The sequence below is a fragment of the Medicago sativa genome, chromosome 3 (assembly GCF_051527215.1).
Source record: "Medicago sativa cultivar Bolivia chromosome 3, Bolivia_mono, whole genome shotgun sequence".
Lineage (NCBI taxonomy): Eukaryota > Viridiplantae > Streptophyta > Magnoliopsida > Fabales > Fabaceae > Medicago > Medicago sativa.
This window is the reverse complement of record NC_140751.1, coordinates 35,514,555-35,534,660: the sequence shown is the minus strand read 5'-3', so window position 1 is coordinate 35,534,660 and position 20,106 is coordinate 35,514,555. Positions and strand designations below refer to the sequence as shown.

The window sequence follows — 20,106 nt, the reverse complement described above, 5'->3', positions numbered from 1 at the left end:
GGCCCAAAATGACTCAGATACAATCTTTGGAATGGATTTTAACATGGAATTGAAACAAGGATTTATACAAACAGATTGAAAAAACTCAGAAACAATTTTCAAGGACTAGAATGAATTTGAATGCAGGAAATGACTAAAATACCCTTTTTCATGAATTTTGCAAATAACATTGAAATAAGATGCAGAGAAATATGCAATTGATCAGAGACCATTTCAAATGACTTGAGATGCAAGAAAAACATTTTGGATGGCTTGAAATGCAAAGAGAACATAGACAAATACACAGTTGAAAAGATTTTTAAAGCTAAATTGGGAGATGAAGCAGAGTAAAATATCAGTGTAAAACAACAGCAAATTGGTAATCTTTCAAGAGTAATAGACACATATCAAAGATGGAAAGACATTTTGAGCAAGTATTTTTAGGTCCAAAATTAGGGTAGACAAACCAGGGGACAAAAGGTAGGTACAAGCTGTTCTTTGGATCGAACTTGCTACTTGATTGAAAACACAAATAGATAGGCAGGTACAAACTGTTCTTTGGATCGAACTTGCTATTTGACCTGGAGGCATAGAAAAAAGTTGATACAAGCTGTTCTTTGGATCGAACTTGCGGCTTGATCAATATCACAACATGTAGGTTGGTGCAAACTATTCTTTGGATCGAACTTGTCGTTTGACCGATAACAAAACATAAGCAGGGTACAAACTGTTCTTTGGATCGAACTTGTCGTTTGACCGGAAACACAAGCATATAAGCAGGTACAAGCTGTTCTTTGGATCGAACTAGCCACTTGACCTATAACAAGACATATAGCAAAATACATTGGAGTCTTGATTTAACAAGATACGAATTGAGGGTAGACTGACATTTGACTTAAATTGAAGATAGACATGACCATTATTGTTGGCCCAAAAGCAAATTGAGAGTGGATTAACATTGATTTGAATTGAATTGAAAGTTGACATTGAAATAGAAATTGAAGGTTGAAAATAATCAGAGACACAAACATAGACATGGAATTGAATTGAGAATTTTAGCAGAGACATAGACACAGTCATTGAATTGGGAGTTGAAATTGAATTGAATTGGAAGTTGAGATTGAGTTGAATTGAAATTGAGATTGAGTTGAATTGAAATTGAGATTGGAAATGCAACATGTATGTATGGTATAACAATATTATCAAATGTATGAGCACATAGAATGCATGATTATGCATGTATGAATGCTTGCAAATGCATCATTGGTTTACAACTTTGGCAGAGAAGTTTCACAGAGACAGACAAAACATTGGAAGATTGGGCACGTAGTGGCTCGTGCTATAACATATACACACAGGAATCCTCTTTGGAGAGACCGTCGTTGAGAGACGAATTGAAACCATGGCTGAGGGCAATATATCATATCACATACAAAACTTGCAGAAGAGGGAACCTTGGAAGATTCTTTGATACAAGTCGCCATTGCTAGGCGTGTCAGTGCTGGGTAAACATTGGATGTTCGCATCTGTGGTCAATGCTTTTCATATCATTTTCATTCTTTCATTTTTCAATCCCATTTTTGCCTGAACCGCCCTTTCGGGTTTTCGGTTCGCCGGGTATAAATTCTTTTCATTGTCCCATTTTTTCCTGAATTGCCTTCATAGGTTGTCAATCAGCGGAGTGCTCATTTTTGCCTAAGCCGCCCTTTCGGGTTTTCAACTTAGCGAGCTTTTCATTTGTGTTTTGCAAATTTTTCTTTCATTTTTATTCTGTTTTTTCATTCTTGCCATTGACCACAGATCATCCTGGGGAACAACCTGCTCGTAACATATATTGGAATAGACATTGACACACATTCATTCATGCATTTTTCACTGGAATGTACCATATTGCTCAGATTTGCTTTCAAGATAGATAGAAAAAGGTTTTTCAATTTTCAAAGATGTTTGTTTCAGACATTGACATTATCAAAATAGAAAGAAAATATTTTGTACATAGCATTGAAAATAGAAAGAAAGTAGAGTTTCAAACAACAGCACAGGCTCAAATTGATGTAGTAGGGTGGAAGTCAGCCAAAGACATAACTCCACGGATTTACAAAGCTTGGAAAATGGTAATTTTATTGGTTGGTGGTACATTGAACACGATGATCGCTACATTTCATAGAAATTTTGAATTCACAAATACAGAAGCTTCTGATGAAGACGATCATTGACGGCTGCAGATGCCCCAAGGGGTGATGGTGGTTTGCCAAATATAGTTACTTGTCTTTTATTATCAATCTCATTTTTGCATGAACCGCCCTTTCGGGTTTTCGGCTCATCGAGACGCTCATTCTTGCCTGAGTTGCGTACAATCTCAGCGAGCTTTTTCATATTCATTTTTTTGTCCCTAACTTTTGCCTGGATCGCCTTTTCGGGTTTTTGATCCACCGGGAAACGTATTTTTGCCTAGGCCGCCCTTTCGGGTTTTCGACCTACCACGCTGTTCTTTTCATATTTTTAGACAAAGTATTTCTTGACTATATCGGCATTTACAGGATTCGGAAGTTCAACACCATCTATGTGTGTAAGGATCAAAGCACCATCGGAGAAAGCCTTCTTGACAACATAAGGACCCTCATAGTTAGGTGTCCACTTGCCCCTTGGGTCGGGTTGCTGGCTTATCCTTCTTTTCAATACAAGTTCGCCTTCCTTGAATTCTCGAGGTCGGACTTTCTTGTCAAAGGCATTCTTCATTCGCACTTGATACAACTGTCCATGAGCCATAGCATCCATGCATTTCTCTTCAATCAAATTCAACTGATCATACCAACTTTGACACCATTCAGCCTCGGTTAATTTTGCTTCCATGATCACTCGAAGAGATGGAATCTCCACTTCTAGAGGGAGAACTGCTTCCATGCCATATAACAGAGAAAAAGGCGTTGCCCCGGTTGAACTGCGCACCGTAGTACGGTAACCATGCACGACAAAAGCTAGCATCTCATGCCAGTCTTTGTAAGTAGTGACCATCTTCTGAACAATCTTCTTGATATTCTTGTTAGCGGCCTCAACTGCACCATTCATCTGAGGTCTATAAGGAGAAGAGTTGTGATGTTCAATCTTGAATTCTTCACATAAAGCTTGCATCATGCTATTGTTCAGATTGGAACCATTGTCAGTAATGATTTTGTTAGGAACACCATATCGACAGATGATGTTATTCTTGATAAACTTCACTACCACTTGCTTGGTCACATTTGCATAGGAAGCAGCTTCAACCCACTTGGTGAAGTAGTCAATTGCAACCAGAATGAAACGATGTCCATTAGAAGCTTTTGGTTCAATTCTTCCGATCATATCAATGCCCCACATAGAGAAAGGCCACGGGGAAGATATAACATTGAGGGCATGTGGAGGCGCATGAATCTTGTCAGCATAGATTTGACATTTGTGGCATCTCTTGGAATGTCTGTAGCAGTCACGCTCCATAGTTATCCAGTAATAGCCGGCTCTTAACAGTTTTCTCGACATAGTGTGACCTGTAGCATGGGTCCCAAAAGTGCCGTCATGTACATCGTGCATTAATTTCTCAGCTTCTTGTTCATCAACGCATCTCAATAAGATCATGTCATAGTTCCTCTTGTATAGGATTTCTCCTTCCAGAAGGAATCTACTAGCCCATCCCCTCAAAGTCTTCTTATCCCTATTGGAGGCACCAGGTGGATATTCATGATTCTGCAAGAACTGTTTGATATTATAATACCAAGGTTTTCTATCATTCACATCTCCATCAGCCTGATCTGGCATGCTTTCAATAGTAAACACATGAACGGGTCTATCAAGACGTTGTACCTTGATTATGGGCACATCATTCCAGTGGTTCACACGAAACATGGAAGACAGAGTAGCAAGGGCATCAGCCATTTGGTTTTCATCCCGAGGGATATAGTGCAACTCAACCTTGGTAAAGTATGTCAACAGACGTCTTGCATAGTCATGGTAAGGGATCAAATTCTCATGGTGAGTCTCCCATTCACCTTTTATCTAATAAATACCAAGTGCGGAATCACCATAGATGTCAAGGTGCTTAATCCTCATATCAATGGCTTCTTCAATGCCCAAGATACATGCTTCATATTCAGCCACGTTGTTCGTGCATTCGAAAGTTATTCGTGCAGTGAAAGGAATGTGGTGCCCTTGTGGAGTTACAATAATGGCCCCAATCCCTTTACCATAAGCATTGACAGCACCATCAAATACCAACCCCCATTTGCTATTGGGATCCGGCCCTTCATTGATTGGTGGCTCTTCACAGTCTTTGGCTTTCAGATACATAATCTCTTCATCAGGGAAATCAAACTTAATTGGTTGGTAATCATCAAGAGGTTGACAAGCAAGATGCTCATCAAGGATACTTTCTTTGATTGCTTTTTGAGCTTTGTACACAATATCATATTTAGACAACAACATTTGCCAACGTGCAATCTTTCCAGTAACAGCAGGCTTTTCAAAGATGTACTTGATTGGATCCATTCGGGATATCAACCAAGTTGTATGATTCACCATATAATGACGCAGGCGTTTGGCAGCCCAAGCTAAAGCACAACAAGTCTTTTCAAGCATTGTATACCGAGTCTCACAGTCGGTGAACTTCTTGCTCAGATAATAGATAGCATGTTCTTTCTTTCCAGTCTCGTCTTGTTGACCGAGAACACAACCCACGGAATCATCTAACACTGACAGGTACATAATCAAAGGCCTTCCTTCCACTGGCGGGACAAGGATAGGTGGCTCCAACAAGTATTCTTTAATGCTATCGAAAGCTTCCTGGCACTCATCGTTCCATACAACAGGCTGATTCTTTCTGAGCAATTTGAAAATTGGTCCACAAGTAGTGGTCATGTGAGATATAAATCTTGAAATATAATTCAGGTGTCCGAGGAAACCTCTGACTTGCTTTTCAGTTTGAGGGGCCGGCATCTTTCTGATGGCTCGGACTTTATCAGGATCAACTTCAATGCCTCTTTGACTGACGATGAAGGCTAGCAACTTTCCAGATCTTACACCAAATGTGCACTTGTTGGGATTCAACCGCAGCTTGTACTTTCTCAATCTTTCAAACATCTTTTTCAAATACACAACATGCTGCTCTTCATCACTTGATTTCACAATCATGTGATCAACATATACTTCAATTTCTTTGTGAATCATATCATGAAACAGAGTACTCATACCCCTTTGATAGGTTGCACCCGCATTTATTAAACCGAACGACATCACTTTATAATAGAACATTCCCCACGAAGTGATGAAGGACGTCTTTTCTCTATCTTCTGGTGACATCCGTATCTGGTTATAGCCAGAGAAACCATCCATAAAAGAGAACACTTTAGAATGAGCACTACTGTCAACGAGCACATCAATATGAGGCAATGGGAAGTTATCTTTCGGACTAGCTTTATTCAAATCTCTGTAATCAACACACATTCGAACTTTCCCATCTTTATTTGGTACTGGTACAATGTTAACAATCCACTCGGGATATTCAGCTGTCATGAGGAAGCCTGCATCAATTTGCTTTTGCACCTCAGCCTTGATCTTAAGAGCCATGTCTGGACGAGACCTTCTCAATTTTTGTTTGACAGGAGGATATTCAGATCTTGTCGGTATCCGATGTTCCACAATCTTGGGATCTAGACCCGGCATATCTTCATAGGACCATGCAAAGACGTCTGGATAATCATGGAGAAGCTGAGTAATCTTCCTTTTCACTTCTGGCTCAAGTGCAGCACCAATTTTGATCTCACGCTTGTTCTCTTCAGTACCCAGGTTGATAAGCTCAATCTCTTCCTGGTGAGGCTGAATGGCTCTTCTTTCTTGCTCAAGCAGTCGAGTAATCTCATACGGTATCTCTTCATCATCTTCCTCATCTTCAGCTTCATATACAGGGAATTCAAAATTTGGAGGAACCATAGGGTCACTGTGTTCAACGGGTTTATTATGGTTCAATCTGCATAATATGATTGGAATGATTTTAGAAAAAATGTTTTTCATGCAGATTTTTGAAATTAATAAGAAAATACAGATGTTTTGGTTTTTTCTGGCAGTACCATTATTTCCAAGAAAAAGGCACTAAAAAGTACAAAAACAAAGAGTCGCGGAAAAGACGACAACTTTTATTGATAACGGCAATGCCGAAACAAACATGCCCTTACAAGAATATCACTTTCGCCTTGGGCAGAGCGAAAGGATTGTTATTTTGAAAACAAAGAAAAGCATGAGCAACAAGACACATTACATGGAAGCATGCATGACTAAAGGAACATCAATGGCCTCCCAATTTCTCACGGTGCCTCCTGGTACAACAAACGTAGGCACATAACTACTTTCAGCAGCATCTTCAGCAATAGCATTAATAAACCCAACACTATAGAAAGTTCCTGTTGAAACGCCTGAGGTCGGGGAGAACCCAAGGCCCTCTTTACGCTTGTTTTCCAAAATCTGTATCACTTTGCCCCAGCCAGCAGCTTGCCCTTCTTGAACAGCTTTCTGGGCGTCTTTCAATGAAGCCATACTAGCACTAGCTCTCCGGGGCTCTGCACCTTCAACAGTCAAGCCTTGAAATGACGTCCCTTCAGCGGACCCTGCTTCAACACAAGAGAAAGATGACACTTGGCTAACCAAATACGCTTCTTCACCATGTACAGTGACAAGCTTACCATTCCTCACAAACTTGAGCTTTTGATGCAGAGTAGAAGTTACTGCCCCAGCGTCGTGAATCCACGGTCTTTCGAGGAGACAACTGTAAGAAGCATTGATGTCCATGACCTGGAAAGTGATCTGGAATGTCTCAGGACCAATGGTAATTGGCAAATCTACCTCTCCAAGAACATCCTTACGAGATCCGTCAAAAGCCTTAACCAAATAACTGCTTCCCCTTAGAGAAATTCGATGATGACTCAACTGTCTCAATGTAGACTCAGGCATTACATTTAAGGATGATCCAGTGTCCACCAACACATTGGATATCATGTCAGACTTACAGTGCACGGAGATATGCAGAGCTAAATTGTTGTATTTCCCTGCTTCGGGGAGCTCATCGTCACCAAACCCCAAGTTATTACAAGCAGTGATGTTACCCACTATTCCATTGAACTGATCCACGGAGACTTCATGATCAACATAGGCCTGTTCCAGTACCTTCATTAACACTTTCCTGTGAGCTTATGAGCTCAGGAGCAGAGACAAGATGGATATTTTTGACGAAGTTTACAGCAGCTGGTCTACAATCTTATAATCGCTCTTTTTAATAAGCCTCAGAATTTCGTCCAGATTAGACTCTTCAATAGACTGGCCTGATGGGCCGGTGTTCTTGTCAATAGGAGGAGCAACTGGTGGAGTTATTGTGGCAACATGTGTAACCACCTTCTTTTGGAACAAGGGTGGACGGACCTTTTCGCTCCTCAGAGTTGTAATTTCTCCAGCAACGTTATCAACCTTAGCTGGGGATGCCAGAGGCACTTCCACCCCATTCTCAATCATAGTTGCATCATACTTGTAAGGGATTGCCTTAGTAGAGGCCTAAGACACCGGGCCAGGTAACCTGATTACTAAGGGTTCAACATTCTTTGCCTGCGGCACACCCGTAGCAAGAGAATCATGAAACACTGGCACAATCACACAAACATCACTGACAATCAAATGTTTGCTATCCATTAGGCTTTGTATATCACCTTGCACCACACAACAACCCATAGGATTTTGAAGACATTCTGAACAAGAAGCATGATCGTGATCAAACAAAGAAGCTTGGCAAAGTTTGACATGTAGTGGCACCAAAGGAGTAGCAACATTACGGACATCTAAAGTGAGAGCTTCTCGAGGAACAAGAACTCCTTCGAAAGCCTCGATCATGTTAACGGCAGCATGGTTTGGAAGTGGATTGTCAAGAACATGAGGAACACTATTTTCAAAAGTCAACCGTCCTCTGTCTATCAGATCCTTTACAATGTACTTCAGAGCATAGCAACCTTCCACATCGTGGCCTTGAGCGCCCTGATGGAATTCACATGTGAGATCCTGTCGGAACTTGGGAGGCAATGGCGTAGGCGGAGGCTTGCCTGGTCTGGTGATGCAGTGGCCTTTAGCGAGTAGAGTTGGGAACAGATCAGCATACCGCATTGGTATTGGTGGAAAATAAGTCTTGGGCCGAGGACCCTGTTGTTGCTGCTGTTGCTGTTGAGCAGGAGGCTGCTGTTGTACCTGCTGAGCAATGGCATTAACGGGCACTGGTGGTTGACCCGGTGGCAAAGGATATTGCTGGTAGAATGGTGGGAAGAAAGGATGTTGAGAGTACTGCATATATTGGTAGGGCAGAGGGGTAACTGAGTAGCAGCTGTAGACTGGTTACCAGATACCATCCCTAATTCGGATTCTTTCTTCTTATGGTGGCCATTACCGTACTTCTTTGGCGCGCTAGTTCAGGACTCACCTTTTTCAAGAACAATGATACCTTCTCTGACAGCCTCCTCTAGGCGAGTTCCCATAGTAACCATGTCGGAGAAATTATTTGGGGCAGAGACTATCATTCTTTCAACGTATTCCTTCTTCAAAGTTTTCAGGAATGTCTGTGTCAGTTCTTCCTCATCAAGCCGAGGAGAAACACGGGCAGCTGCCCCTCTCCATCTCTGGGCATATTCACGGAAGGTTTCATCTGACTTCTGAGACAAAGACTTAAGAGAATCCCTATTCGGCTTCAAGCGGGTGTTAAACTCATAATGATTTTCAAAAGCAGCAGTGAGTTCCTCAAAAGTATGGATATTGTCTTTGCTCAAACCAGTGTACCAGTCTGCCGCATCTTCCATCAAGCTATCCTTGAAGCAGTGGATCATCAGCGCATCATTATCTGCGTAGTTAGCCATCTTTTGGACGTACCGAATGACATGGCTATGTGGACAAGAAGATCCATTGTATTTGTCAAAATCTGGCACTTTAAACTTCTTAGGAACCTCAAATCGGGATACCAGGCATAGATCACGAGCCTTAGCAGAAACACCGTTCCCACGGCTAGCTTTGACCTCACGGAGCTCTCCGGCTAGCTCTCTTAACTGTTTTCTCATAGCCTCCATTATAGGGTCTTGTCCACGCGGAGTATCAACATCGATTACCTGTTGCACAGTCTGTGCAATAGGATCGGTAACAACAGTAGTCACTTGAGGCATAGAGGTAGATGCAAAAGTTGTCACAGGAATCTGTCCTTGATTGCCAATACCAAAAATACCAGCCGCAGTATTAGGAGCATGGAAAGCTGAGAGTCCATAAGGGCGTCCATTGGGCATAATAAACCGAGCATCAGAAACCACAGTAGACAGTGGGATAGACAGAATCATTCAGTAGAAGCTAGAACAGATGTGGCTGGTTGTTCTTGTGCAGCCATCATAGTAGACATAGCGTCATGAGCCTTAGCCAAGTCTTCTTTCATAGCAGCCAATTCGGCACGGAGCTGAGCATTTTCTTCTTCAAAGTTAGCCATGTTTCTTCTCTTGTATAATCTTGTTTGATGAACTCTATCTGGTTGGTAAACCTTACGAGCACGAGCCACTTTTCAGACTGCGGCAGAAGAACCAGGAGGCAATGAGCACGAGGGAAGTCTTTTGTGACCAATGAATGCATATGATGCATGAGATGTGTAAATGCATATGCAAAAAGACTCTTTTTGTGTTATCGAAGGGTTTTAGACAAATTAGAAATTTGTAAACATTACTTAAACAAACTGAAACATTTTAAACATCACAAGGTCTTACAAGACAACTCCCTTTGAAATACTAAACCAAGGGATAGACTTTGAAATGTAAAACAACAATAACAATTGGAAATAACAACAGGAAACAGAAATCCTCAAGCATAGGAAGTGGAAGTATCATCCTCGAACTCAGTCTCAGACTCATAACTGCAGTATCGGGCATAGAAGTTACGGGCACCCCTAGCCCTCTATGAATCTCTCATAAGCAACTTATCCTTTTCTTCAATTTCTCTTTTAGCTTTAGCCAACTCTTTCTTCAATATCAAAACCTCATGAGTCTTCTGTTCATCTTTTCCATCCAAAGTCATGATTAAATTCTCAGCCTCATATTATCTAGTCTTCCACTGATTCTTCTCTCGGGTTTCCATAGCTAGATGCTCCTGATACATCTCCTGAGTAGGTGGAAGTAGAGGCAAAGGCATGGTTGGAATAGATGCAGACACATATCTCATAGCGGGGTAAGGCATGCCAATCTTCTCGGCCTGGCTTATCACCCACTGAGTATAGGCCTCATGGGCAACACCGGACCTCACACCCATATGCTTCACCTCTTTCTTCCGAAGCTTAGACCAAGCCTCTATGAAATCTTCTCTTATTCCTGTGGGAGCATTAGAGTAATAGAAGAAGTAAAGAGATGTAGCAAGATAGATAGGCTTCTCTTTCATCAGGAAACCAAATTGTCGCAAGGCGAGCTCCGGGTTATAGTTGATTCCACCCCGGGTACCAAGAAGAGGTACATTAAGAAATTTCCCACCACCGAAGATGATTTCTTTGACTCTAGCAGCAGGAGTGATCCAAACCACTTCATTAGGGGGTGAGAGCCATGATCCTCTGTGAAATGGTCTAATTCTCTGGATTATCATGGAAAGACTTCGGAAGGGCGAAATAAACCACCTATAGAGGAGAAGTACACAGCAAAGAATGTATCCACGACCCTTGCCGGATCGATCGTGAATGGCATGGTATGTGTCAGCTAGCAAAGTAGGAACCGGATTCTTGGAGTGGAAGATCATAATAGCATTCATGTCCACGAAGCCATCAAGATTCGGAAAGAGAATAAGCCCATAGATGAGTAGTGCAAGAATAGCCTCAAGAGTGTCATGACAAGTAGTTTTGAGGTTGGCTTTCTCAAGTAAGTACTCCAAAGTGAATCCTCGGATGTGAGCCTTAGCGACAAGATTCTTGGAAACATCGGTAGTTTTGAGATAGAGATCACGGGCAATAACCAAAGGAGTAGGAGGATTCTCAAGTCCCGCGAAAGGTACCCCCTTACCAATAGATAGATCCATCAAGCAAGAATAAGCCTCGAGTGTGGGTACCAACTGAAAGTCGGGAAAAGTGAAGCATTGATAGTCCCAATCATAGAATTGCACTAGAGTGTGCATGAGCTTCTCATCCACATTAGTCCGGAGAAGAGTAAGTAAGGCCCCGTAACGATGTCGGAAACCAGTCGGATCCTTGATCTTGAGTGCCAAATCTCTCAAACAAGCCAAATCCACCTCCTTGAACTTGTAAGACTTAGTCTTCCCCATTCCTACAATGTTTACAAATTTAATTTGTCTAAGCCCTTCGATAAATGCATGGGAAAAAGTTTATGCATGTATGCATGTATGCATGATCATGTTCAAGTACGGAGAAAACATGGTGGGTTGAGATTCAAAGTCAAGGAGTCATGGGTGGACTCGGTGTCTGGTGAATCTAAAGCTTTGGATAATGGTAACCGGGTTCTAAAAAGTTCCCAAGTCGCAACCTCTCTCACGCACATCATGGTGTCACGAGACAAACACTCGCTCCATGATTATCCATAAGAAGGTCTAACTTGAGTGTAGTATCGCGTGACGACTAAAACTCGAGACAACACTCGGTTCAGCCTCCGCACTACATCCTAGAAAATGGCCATGGATGGGTTCGGTTATCTACAGTTCATAGCGACATAGAACAATTAGAAGTAAAGTGCCTAAACGCGACAACACGCGCCGACAACATCACCCCCAAAATGCCTCAGCTATGTGGGATTGATCGCATAATCCAATACACGAGGCAACCCTCGGAATGAATTGTCGATTATATCCCCCCTAAATCCTAAGTTCACTCAGCCCGGGTGTAGGAATTTTGATATTCTCACCCCCACACGTTAGCAAGAATTTAAACATTTATTCACATAAGGAAGCAAAAAGAAGCAAGTAAAAACAAAAGCGCAAGCGTGGAAATAAAGACTAGGCGTAACTCTCGAATCTCCCCAGTGAAGTCGCCAGCTGTTTTATCTTGGTTTTTCGGGTGTCAAACATTGATTAAGTTTGAACCTTTTTAACCTTTGATATCTCATTTTTTCTTGGGAAGGGAAAAAATAAGAAAAACCCTTGAGAATCGAGGTCCGGGAGTTGTTTTCGTTACGGGAAGGTGTTAGGCACCCATAACGACTATAGTATCCTATAGGAACCGTCTTTACTTTCTACGCGCGCGCTTTATTTTTAAATGCTATTTGAAAAATGATATTTACACCTAAGAGTTTACTAAGTCAAGAATTGGAGGGAGAAGAAAGTGTTTGGATTTTTATTTTATTTGAATTGAAGGAATATTGGTTCCTTGCCTACGTACCCTTTTAAGGGATCAAATCCACCGTAGTTCTCTTCCAAAAAAATGTTTTTGTTTTTGTTGGTTGATTTTAATTTTGAAAATGGAATTTTGAAGAATAAGAGAGAGAGGCCTCAAGGGCATGAGATTTGGGAAATGTGAGGTGGAATTAGTTATTTTGCAAAAAAAAAAAAAGTCTAAGTATGATTAAAATTCATTAAGGTTTTTGTTTAAGAAAATGAAGGGAAAATCAATGGGATTTTGATCCCAAGGTTTATTTAGAAAATTATTTGAGTGAAGTTGTTCATATTTTTTGGAAAAGAGAATTTTTCTAAGTATCGTGATTCCTAAGCATACATTCCCTAAACATTCATCTAAAGTAACCATGTGATGTGTGTGCATGTGTCGGTGCTTGTGTCGGTGTACATCATTAGAGTCCATTGTCCTTTACATATGCCCTAGTTTACATGCTATGGTCTTGCAAGAAATTAAAAACATAAAGAAAATTACAAAATTCCTAGGTCTTTACATCCTAATTCTTTGCAAGAAATGTAAATTGCAAGAAAATTAAATCTAGAGGGATGGGATGAGAATGCTATGAATGAACTATGGATGAGAGGGTTAGTAACATAACATGGCATAATAGAATAGAAATTTTAAACAAAGTAGCAAAAACTTAACACAAGAGGTGACAAAACTCTTAGCAAAATATACCTAAAATTTATCATAATATCAAGACAAGTATATGACCTATAATTCCCATATCATGACAATTTTCAAAGGTTTTATCACAATCAATAATATGAGAATTATAAGAACACATTCAAGTCAAGAATCATGATATATTTTAGACATATTTGGCACTTTACTCTCACAAACAATATCCACATAACTTGCAACACAAGAAATTAACAAATTGCTTTTACAAACAGTAAAAAAAGGGACACAAATCATAGGCAAACATATCACAAAATTGCACATCAAATATCAATATCAATTTGACAAAACCTCATAGGAAAACATAGCAAGAATTTACAAAAATTTAACAAAAAAACCAACAAATCACAAGAGATATCATATACTTTTTTATCAATTTTTTTAACATGTAAAACATTCACAAAACTATCAAGAAACACATTAAAAACACATAAGAATTTTTTTATTAAAATTTTTGAACACGTAGGGGTGCAATTATCAAAAGATAGTGTCAAAATAGCAAACAAATCACAAGAATACGAAGTTCAGTATAACAGAAGCCCAGGCCCAAGCATATGGATGGATCTGGATCATCCACGAGCCTCAGAGGCGTTGGATTGATCCAGATCATCCAAAACCCTAGATCTAACAGTCAAGAACGCGCAGCACACTATAAGATGGTTCAGGCACATGGAAACAAAACATCTGGATCATACAAGTGGCAAACCAAAGATCTAACGATGTGGATCAAGAAAGGAACGAACCAAACTGAACCAGACCGGTTCATGTGTTTATATAAACACAAGGTGACCGGTCCAGCTCACTTTCTTCTCCCCTTTCTCTCACTACAATGTTTTAGAGAGAGATGCTCTGCAACTTCTCTCTTCGTCTTCTCCGATGAACACAACGGCGGAGGTGTGGTGGTTCGCCGGCGGCGCCACCACACCTGAATGTTTTCTGAAAAAATTTTACATCGTTGTGTTCGTCTGAGTCTCCTCTTTATGGATCTGGAACTAGTTTTGTGAAATTGTGACTAAAACGGAGTAGATCGGGGTTTAAACTTACGGCTTTTTCAAGAACTTTTCGGTTTTTAATCTTTTTCACTTATCTTTTCCAGAAAACGCCGATCTACTTCGATCTAACTTCGTTGATGTGTTTAAAGAAAAACTGAGAAGTTTTACGTGTTTACCTGTGATTTGATTTGGAGATTTTGAAGAAGAAAACGAAAGAAGCTTCTTGAATCTCTTCCCTGATCTTCTGGTGAATGCTTCGTTGTTGTTTCGAACTGAAAACAAGTAGGTGAACACGTCCCTCTTCTTCTCTGGTTCACTTCGAATTCAATCCTTCTTCTTCTTTTCTTTCTAAATCCTTCGTGATCGCGCTGGATTCGTCACCGTTGGTGATGGAGCTACGCTAGAATTGCGAAGGTAAAAATTCGATGATGAAGATTCCTCAGATAATCTCTGAGAATTATTGTTAAATTCGAACTAATTTGGTGCAATAATTGTTGAATTGAGTTTTGTGTGATGAAATTGATAAGGATTTGTGATGAATTGGTGTGGATTTTGATTCTGGACAGTTAGGGTTTAGGATTTGGGGATGAAGTTCTTCATGAACTTCATCGTGTTCTTGAGAATTTTCTGAAACGGTTAGGGTTTGATTCTGTGGAGAAGAGAGAGAAATGGGATTCGTGTTTGTTGAGTTGGCACTGAATGAATGGTTCTGTTGGCACTGAACATTGATGATGCGTCGTTGTACTTGCAAAAGAGTACGGTAAGGAATACTAGGACTCTAGGGTTTTTTACTGATGATTAGATGCCTTGAGAATGCTCTCAAGAGTGGTATTTATAGCCTGCTATGGGCTTGTGCTTCGGTTGCTTGGTCCCCAAGCAACAGGGGTATTTGTGTATTTTGGGGCTATTGGGCGGTTTCTAGAGGGTTCTAGAAGTTCTGTGAGGCGGCACCCTTAAGGGAGCGCGCCAGGGCTTAGGAACCCCTTTGGAGGGCGCCAAGGCCTTTCTGGAGGGCTTAGGGCGTTTCTGGAGGGTCTCCATGCCTTTAGGAAGATTATGACGGTCCACAGCCCCCCAAGCACAAGTCTTGGGACAAGGCGAAGTGATGAGGACATGCGGGAAGTCTGTCTGGGGGTCATTTGAGTCCCTTTGGAATATGATGATGGTTCACAGCCCCCCAAGCACAAGTCTTGGGACAAGGCCAAGTGCTTGTCTTCACGAAATCTTACCACGCAGCTGGTTATTTGAAAAGATTTTTTTTTCTAGGCGGTTCCTGAGGTTCTGGAGGACCCAAGGGTGGGTATGCGTTCTGGACTCGGAGCATTGTACTGTGAATGACGTGAAATTCCTTAATAGACCCTGAGGGTGTTCGTGCTGCGTGATGGCGGATCCTATAGCCCCCCAAGCATGAGCCTTGGGTCAAGGCGAGATGGTTTGTGACGTACGGTAGTCCCATCCGTGCTTTGCTCAAGGGATGTCGCCTAAAGGCGGTTTCGTGCGTACGATTTCGTTTTGGGTGACCTCATCAGGCTACCTTTCGTGTGGTCACGAACTTCTCGTATTCCACTGCTCGTCGATGGGCGCCACGTGTCTCAATCTTGGCTTGGCAGACTGTGCCCGTCGCGCTTTCCTAGGCGACTTTTGCTTTCCTTTTAAAGCGTATTTCTAGGTTTTTCTTTACTTCATTTTTCCAACGCTCCTTGCAGTCTTTTCTCCTGGTTCTCTCTTCGTTTTGATTTGGCCACTTTCGTCCCTCTTAGCTTCGAGGATCGGTTCTTCCTTCCCTTCGCAGGTACTTACTTACTATTTATCCTTTCATCATTTCTGTTTCTTTCGTGTTTTTATGTTTGAGTGAATTCGTCGTTTAGGAGATGGTTTTAATTAGAGATTGCGACGGTGAGGGGAGATTGATCCAACCCAGTGATCCGATTGAAAAAGAAAGTTTGAGGAAAGCGTGTCTGAGGCATGCTACTGGTGCTGATGGGATTATCAATTGAGATGCTTATTACGATGGGTTATTTGGGGAAGAATTGTTTAGTGACCTTTCGAGTGAGTCACGTACAAATTCGGGCAGTGATAGTGACTGTGTGTTTCTGTCTGCCACTTCAGGGGCAACTAAGGAGGACGAGTGCTGGGAAATTCGTCCATTTCAGGGAACTTCGCGTGGAGTGGTGGGGAAGAAGTTACCTTCTAGGTTGATAGGGATGTCTCTGTTTGCGAAAGAAGTGTTGTTAGAGGATTCCCTTTACGTTGACGTTGCTGTTATGGACTCATTTCGAAGTAAGTTCGATATCTCGGCCACCGGACGGGAGGAGGAAGTAGTGTTGTTGTCTTGTGACCCGGGCGAACGCGTGTGCGACCAGGAGATGGCGGATGAATGGGATGAGTCCTACTTTGTCTATACCGCCGTTCTAGAGGAATTTGGCATGAAAATTCCTTTCACGCCTTTTGAGATGGACGTATTAAAGTTCCTGAATGTAGCGCCTACGCAGATTCGTCCTAATAGTTGGGCGTTCATTCGTGTTTTCGAAATTCTGTGCAAGTCACTGGGTCTTGAGCCCTCTGTCGCCGTCTTTCTCCATTTTTATGGCACCAAAGATGTTTACAAGGGGACCTGGATAACTATCTCAGGTCATTCTGGGAAAAGGCTTTTCCCCCTTACGCGTGTAACTTTAAGAAGGAGTGGCGGGATACTTTCGTTAGAGTGCAGGGGGCGCCTGGGTGTTCAACGTCCTCAGTTCTAGTGAATGGCGAGCCAAAGTTTCCTCTTCGGTGGACCAGTGCCCCTCTGGCGGTGAAAGGGTATGACTTGGATGTAATGTCGCCCTATGAGTATGAGCTAGCTCAGTTCTTGGAGAAGGTTCCACTGACAAATATCCACGACTTGTTAAATAGAGAGGGCGACGTTGTCCGCATGGCAGCCTATTTGCGTGAGTGTCCTTTAAAAGTTTCATATTTGTTCTGTTTTGTCATTTTGTCTGGTTCACTCACCTGAGCTTTTTCTACTTTGCGCAGACGAAATGTTGCCCCTTATTGGCACGGAGATGAAGAAATACTTGGCTGAGTTGGAGCAAAGTAAGAACACTGATGGCTACGTGTCCAGCAGTGATCTGGTGGCGGACATTAATACTGCAGCTTTGAGAACTATGTTGTTGAGCCACTGCTTGGAAGTTAAGCATGACTTGGTGGAGAAAAGGTACAATGATGCTGCGGAAGATGTCGAGAAATGGAAACACAAGTCCTCTGGACTAGAGAGTCGCCTCAAGGAGGCGTTGAAAGACAAAGCAGCTGTTGAATCCGCCCTGGAAGAGATGATGCAGGCTAAAGAGGCGGCGGAGACAGAGAAGGGCGAGATGAAAGCCGCGCTGGAGAAGTCAGAGTTGGCGGTAGACGAAGGAAGACGCTCTTTGGCGATATACTTTGAAAATGGCTTTAGGCGTGCTAAGGAGCAGGTTCTGTTTTTCAACCCGGAGGCCAAAGTAGACGAGCTCGACCCTTTCAAGGTTATTGTGGATGGCGAGCTGGTGGATGATGAATAGATTCTTTTCTGTTCTTTTTGCGTTTGTGTAATTTAATGTTGGCGGCTTCATGAAGCGCCTTGCAAACAATGTTTATTTTCGTGGCAATTCAAGTCTTTGACTTTTAACTTAATGCGATATTACCTTCTTTTGTAGCTTTATTTTTTGCAAATGCCCAGTAATTTTATTATTTTGTACGTTGCTTGGATTTTACCCCATATGTTGGTGCCTCGTGGAAGTTTTTTCTTTAAAATTGAGCGTTGTTGCGGCGACTACGTAATACCGTAAAGTCTTTTTTGCTCTTTGTTGGTGTGAAGTGAGTTATTGTAGATTCGATTCCGCCAGCACCCTTTGAAGGTTTGGTGTTTCAGGGATTCGTAGTCCCGGGGGATTAGATCCATGAGAGCGATTATGTCTTTATCAATCGACCGGTAGCTTTTGGCGTCGTAGGATGGTGATATAATAATTTCGGCGACCATGTCGAAACGCCTTGGCGTAATTCTTTTGAGACTTATACGACATTTTGTAGCACTTTTTTCTTTTTGAAATAAACCCTGACGGCGGACTGTCCAATTATTAATTTACACTTCCCATTCTGAGGGGAGGTTTTTTAATTTACGCTTCCCACTCTGAGGGAAGACCTTTTGAATTTACACTTCCCACTCTGAGGGAAGGCGCTTCCCACTCTGAGGGAAGACTTTTGCTTCCCACTCTGAGGGAAGACTTTTTAATTAACACTTCCCACTCTGAGGGAAGGCGATTCCCACTCTGAGGGAAGACTTTTGCTTCCCACTCTGAGGGAAGGCTTTTGAATTTACACTTCCCACTCTGAGGGAAGGCGCTTCCCACTCTGAGGGAAGACTTTTGCTTCCCACTCTGAGGGAAGACTTTTTAATTAACACTTCCCACTCTGAGGTAAGGCGCTTCCCACTCTGAGGGAAGACTTTTGCTTCCCACTCTGAGGGAAGACTTTTGAATTTACACTTCCCACTCTGAGGGAAGGCGCTTCCCACTCTGAGGGAAGACTTTTGCTTCCCACTCTGAGGGAAGACTTTTTAATTTATACTTCCCACTCTGAGGGAAGCCGCTTCCCACTCTGAGGGAAGACTTTTGCTTCCCACTTTGAGGGAAGACTTTTTAATTAACACTTCCCACTCTGAGGTAAGGCGCTTCCCACTCTGAGGGAAGACTTTTGCTTCCCACTCTGAGGGAAGACTTTTGAATTTACACTTCCCACTCTGAGGGAAGGCGCTTCCCACTCTGAGGGAAGACTTTTGCTTCCCACTCTGAGGGAAGACTTTTTAATTTACACTTCCCACTCTGAGGGAAGGTTAGGTGAGTTGTTATGTCGACCCAGCCAGAGCCTTTATCAAGTTTGGCGCTGTGGGGCTCGTGGATCTTTTATCTTCGTTCTTTTTGTGGGCTAGTTTTGTTTGCATGATAGAAGAAAAAATGCGGAGAGAGTCATATACATGAAAAAAGGAAAGGGCGCCTCGTTAAAAACCCCTGCCCTTGCAGGGGAAAAGAGTGCCACCCTCACCCTGTATTATTGATAAAGTAAAAAGATAACAGTTGCAGTGGTGATCTTACATCATCCTTTTTTGGTACATAATAAAATTAAAATGCGAAAAAAGAATTTAGCTATAATAGTGACGCAGATTGGTTACGTTCCAAGTGCGAGGTACGATATTTCCGTTCAGTTCTTCCAACTTATACGCCCCGTGAGCGCATTTCTCCCGAACTCTGCAAGGTCCTTCCCAGTTTGGAAAGAGTTTGCCTATCCTGGTTGGGGCAACGACTTGCTTGAGGACCAGGTCGCCCTCTTTCATTTCCCTGGGCGTCACCCTGGAGTTGTATCGTCGAGCTGCTCTTTGCTTGGCTGCGAATTCCCTGATGTCTGCTTGCTCTATGACTTCATCAATAACGTCCAAGCTTACCGCCAGACCTACTTCATTAGCTTTTTTAAAGAAATAACACGTAAATTTATGTTCTATAATATCAATATTTTCCTGCACGTAAAAAATGTTAGTCGCCTGGCAGAATGAGATAAAGATACCTTCTTCTGAAAACGTATCTCGCCTCCAAGTGGGGGTGTCTATTTCGACGGGTATCATGGCGTCCATGCCGTAGACCATAGTGAACGGTGTTTCCATGGTTGTAGAATGAGGGGTAGTGTGGTAGGACCATAGTACCTGTACTTATTTTGATCGAAGCATCGTTTATGTTCAGGCGAGTAGAGACAGTAAACGTGGAAAATAATTTCAAAAAGGAATGTTGGAGCGAGAGTAAATTTAATGTAGGAATTATTGAAGTACTTTTAAAAACTATTCTTACCTCATGGAGTTGTTCTGCCCATAAACTTTTGGCGGCCTCTAGTTTCTTCTTGATCCCGTTAAGAATAACTTTGTTGGCTGATTCAGCTTGCCCGTTGGCTTGCGGGTGAATTACAGAGACGAATTTTGTCTGTATCCCTAGGTGCTTGTAGAAGTCTAACACTGTTGAGCTTGCGAACTGGGTTCCATTATCGGATACTATGCAC

The 20,106-nt window shown here is 42.1% G+C and overlaps 1 pseudogene; it reads right to left on the bottom strand.

Annotated features, from left to right (window-relative positions):
• Nucleotides 1-6,133: 6,133 nt before the first annotated feature.
• LOC146937347 (uncharacterized) overlaps nucleotides 6,134-20,106 on the bottom strand; it is an 86,491-nt pseudogene continuing 72,518 nt past the window's right edge.